The 4,826-nt window shown below is 41.3% G+C and overlaps 1 long non-coding RNA gene across 1 annotated transcript; it reads left to right on the top strand.

Moving 5' to 3' along the window:
- Positions 1 to 1,301: 1,301 nt before the first annotated feature.
- Positions 1,302 to 4,616, top strand: LOC138963976 (uncharacterized). The gene is made up of 2 exons (XR_011454978.1): positions 1,302 to 1,968; positions 2,818 to 4,616. It is a non-coding gene; the product is annotated as an uncharacterized lncRNA (long non-coding RNA).
- Positions 4,617 to 4,826: the final 210 nt, after the last annotated feature.

The raw sequence follows: 4,826 nt of genomic DNA, 5'->3' as shown, positions 1-4,826 counted from the left end.
GACCCAAGCATTCTTTTCGTCCGGCACATCGATTCAAGATGTTCTGTTCGGTAAGTTTAGACATATTAAAGTATTGATTGAATGTTTTTAATGGCGGATGTACGAAATGACAGAAGGTATTTTGTACTGAATTTGACGAAGCGGTTCGACTTCGATGGCCTGTCTGTGTTTCAAGCGGAAGGGTTGTGTTACGAACCGCTTTCGTTTTTTTCTCTAACCCAATAGAATCTAATGACGAAAATAATCATTCACAATGTATCTAAAGATATAAAAAAACCAACTATTTCTGGTGCATCTACGAAATGAAAACATTGCATATTGTTCAAAAACTGATTTTATTCAGGTCACGTAACTTCTTCTTTTCTTGCACCAGCTGAGTGGAAACCAAAAGTAGAATTCACCAGCTGACTCTGAGAACGTTTTGCGGACTCGCAATGTTTCGCACATGTATGTCGACTTATTTCGTGTGAGAAAACAGATATTACAGATATATTTTTTTATAAAATACTACTGGTAGCTGCTTTTTCATTTATTGAAAATGAAATAACTGACTTTTCTTCTTTGAGTTTGAATGGTGTTTTTCTTTCTGCAGAAGTAGTGTTTGATGTTATTGTTATAACTTACTTTTTGTTCTTTTCTCCAGATGACACACATGCACCAACAACTTGCTAACTATTTTCTTGCCTCTGGCCGTGGCGACCGGGGCTGACAAACAAGGTTTTGCTGCAGTTACAGAGGCAAAGTGGCAAGCCCTCTTCAGTGGTAAGTACTCGGTTGATCACAACTCTTTTTTGTCTTAGGCCTAAAAAAAAAATAGGTGTGGTTACGGTAACCCGACCTACCCTATTTTTAGGGGCCGACCCTATAACTTTTTATTACATATGTCAAAAAAAAAAAAAACCACAAGAAAACCAGTGCAGAAAACGCAATGAAAGCGAAAGCGCCCGAGTCGCACACTTATTTCCCTGTCAAGTAGGTTTAATTTGTACATATTAGAAAGAAAAGTAAAAAAAAAAAAAAGTGATTGCCTACCTTCCTACCCTTTTTTTCCGGCTATGTTACCGTAACCACACCTATTATTTTTTTTGGCCTTATAGATATGCTTATGTATTTATAAACAGGCTAGCAATCCTTTGCGTCTTTTCTTTATCCACTAAAATTAATTACAAAATAATAATAGACATTGATAATTTGTATTTATTTCTTTGGCTGTCCCTTTTACTATACTGCAGCATAGTTCATGCACTGGTATATTGCTATTTCATATGTTACATGGATTTCCATTGGTCAATTGGGCAAAACTGAGCTCAGTGCAAAAGTGATATCGACGACATTTCCGTTGATATCAGTTTTGATATCGACGACCTCTTTATTGCTTCCCCACTTCAAAAACAAAAACACCTAAATTTTAAAACAAACAAATATATATAAAAATGTAATTATCCCAGAATTTAGTTGAGCAAGTGACTAAAGACTTTTTGAAAGAAAAAACATTTTGAAAAACTGAAAAGTACAAGAAAAGAGTGAACAAAAAGAAATGATAATCAGAGGGAGGGATATGGAACAGCCAAAACTGAGACAAATACTTTTGTAATTTCTTTACAATAAATACAAAATGTCCCGAGAATTAGCAATATATCTAACATTGACTGACTGTGTGACGATATCTTCTGCTATTGGTCTGTTTCGACAGTGATATCAAAATCTCGACCTCCAGTCTCGATTTTGATATCACTGTCTCAACAGACCATAGCAGAAGATATCATCACACAGTCCGTCAATATTGGGTAATATTATCTTTTGGAACACAGACTGATATTGACTTTTTTTCAGGTCCACTCCTGGTTTGAGAAGCTCTTCCCAGAAGTTACCTTTCCTGTGGATCGGATTGGTGGTGTCATTGATCGCAGGGAGACGCAATTCAAGGAGCACCTCAGTGGGGAGACAGGAACAACAGCATTTCTTCAGGTTGTCAGAGATCTTGATTCAGAGATGAGATTCCCAAATTTTGACATAAGAGGGTAAAGGAAGTTTGGCCCTTTGCGTTGCCCCTTGTGGGAGTCAGGGGGCTGAAGCTGATGCGTTTTTAGCATTTACATAACAAAAAATTGCTCAGAAATGAGTCTTAGCAGCAGAATATTTTGATTAGAACTTTGGGCATTGTTCATGCATTTCTAGAATGAATCTCACAAATAAACAACAACAGTCACTGAAAATAACATCACACTCACAGACTGACAAACACAAGTGTGCACACAAGGACAAATATGTGGTCAAATGGTCTTTCAACACGCTCTTGCCTCTCTATTTGTAGCCCAGTACTTTATTACACCACGTGCATTGTGCCTTCCCCAAACATTCAACTTTTGAACCGAATCTCCGAGACGGATGGAAAGTTTTCGTCCCTTCACTTCGGTAGTTATAATTTCGTCTTTCCACGCCCAAACCCATTTGTTCTTTAGCCCTTTATCAATCTCAGAAGCTAAAGCATGTTCTGTTTCTGCCAACAATCGCATTGACGACGCCATCTTGCTAAAGTGGCTAAAGTCAACAACTAAATCAGCCCATTTAGGAACTTCCGCGACGAAGACACTGATGATGAGGAAAAATTTGTTCCCAAATGGACAGTTCGTACACGGGTCTAAAGTTCATTTCGTAGATTTTTGGTTTTGAGCTCGGCGGAGATTTTTTTGTCGGAGGTATTGTCGGTCCGGACAATCAAAAACCGGTCTAGTCTTTTGGGCGATTCAGTCATTGGCAGGTCAGATTTTTGATAATCAACCTCTACCCCCCCCCCCCCCCTTTTTTTCTCTCAAGGGATCTGGACGATTCAGGAAAACGGTCCTGGGGATCAACTTTTGAGCAGAATTCCGCGAAAAAGGGGAAGAATCTCATCTCTGTTGATTTTGTTTCTGATGCACTCAGCCACCTTGGGTTAAGAAGGGGAGAACTTCTTGGAGAGTGCATACACTACTTGGTAGGTATGCAACATATTATGTACTGGTTAGCCTGTAATGTACTGTCTTGATTTCATTTTCGAAATATAGTTTTTCATAATAACTATATCGCTGATAGCTCTACACTTTTACTTTTAGGGTGTATTGCAATTAACTTTGGAAAAAAGGTTAAGCAGCTGTTTATGTTTAAACAAAAAATTACTCACGAGACCTTTAGCTAAACCCATGTGACATTGGTAAAAAAAACCCAGCATGAGCGATTGCTAGTGCTGGCGATCTTGTATTTCGGCAAAAAATTGTGAACTCTGATGAACTTGTTCGTCCTGATCGCAGGATACAGCTTGCTCTATTTAATCTGAATTTATGCCAAATGAGCTTTTATTAAATAATTTGAATTTAAACCAATTGTTTGTTTTACATTTGAGAATATGCGTCTGCATGTGTTGAACTGCTTCTGTCTCTAGTCAATTTAGAATGTATGTAGCACAATGGCCTGTCAGTGCGAAAGGATTTGCATGCACCCACAAGCTGGTTGCAGCATTTTTCTGGGAGGGTTTAGGTATATTTTAACTGGGACTTTAAACCATCTAAACAATGTTCAGGGTTTGGAAAAGCATTTCCTCCTGCATAACTGCAGTAAGTTATATATCACTCATCACTAGGTTGCAGCTCACTTGCTGTGAAATTTGAAGGTCGTTGCTTGATGATTTCATGGACATCGCAGTAAACCGTGACAACTGCACAGGTAGCTGCAGCTGGCTCAAGGAAAGCTTGTACGTGGTAAGAATTTGGAGGACAGGCCAGGGATATCCCGGCTCACCCTGGTCGTTGCTAGCTATAGCTGTGACATGGTCGCGGATATATAGCTGTGACTACCACATATAGGTCCGGGTAATCGCGGCTAGCTGCGAGGTAATCGCGGCTAGCTGCGAGGTAATCGCGGCTAGCTGTGACCTAATCGCGGTATATAGCTGTGACTATCAGGAACAGGTCCGGGTTACCGCGGCTAGCTGCGACCTAGTCGCGGCTAGCTGCGACCTGGTCGCGGCTAGCTGTAACCTGCTTGGGTCTATAATAATTCATCGTGGCTTGCCACGACTAGATCACAGCTAGCTGCGACTACATCACAGCTAGCTGCGACTAGATCACGGCAAGCCGCAGCATGATCCCAGGAACATCGCGGCTAGCTGTGACCTGGTCGCGGCTAGCTGTGACCTGGTCGCAGCTAGCTGTGACCTGGTCGCGGCTAGCTGTGACCTGGTCGCGGCAAGCTCACAGTAAGGGGTCCAGGACATCGCGGCTAGCTGCTGCTAGGTCGCGGCAAGCTCGCAGGGAACATCGCAGCTAGCCGCGACCTCATCACATCAAGCTCGCGGGTGGGATCTCCATATAAGGATATATAACTACATCGCAGCTAGCTGCGACTTAGTCGCAGCAAACTTAATTTGCATGGTAAATTACGGCCTCGCAGCGACCTCGCAGCGAGGCTCGCTGCGACCTCGCTGCGAGGCTCGCCACAGGGCCTTTTTTTCTCTCTCTCTCTCTCTCCAAGTTTTAATAGCACATTTAATTTGCTCAAGAGCACGTATGTTCAATAATTTTCCACAAATGTACATATGTAACACTTAGTGTTCGTGAAAAGAAATTCTTGTCTACATATTCCCATGATTTTGTTTTCTCCTTTTTTCGTATGTGAATGTCTGTGTATACATGATCAGAGTAGTCCGTCTCCAGGCAAGGGCTCATGGTTGAAAAAAAAGCTTGTTTGTATTGCTTATGCCTCAACCCTTGTAAAAGAAATGTACACACACACACACACACACACACACACACACACACACACACATGTACATGTACATGTACAAACAC

The sequence above is a fragment of the Littorina saxatilis genome, linkage group LG4 (assembly GCF_037325665.1).
Source record: "Littorina saxatilis isolate snail1 linkage group LG4, US_GU_Lsax_2.0, whole genome shotgun sequence".
Classification (NCBI taxonomy): Eukaryota; Metazoa; Mollusca; class Gastropoda; order Littorinimorpha; family Littorinidae; genus Littorina; species Littorina saxatilis.
Note: the sequence above shows the minus strand (reverse complement) of the source record. Positions and strands in the feature narration are given on the sequence as shown.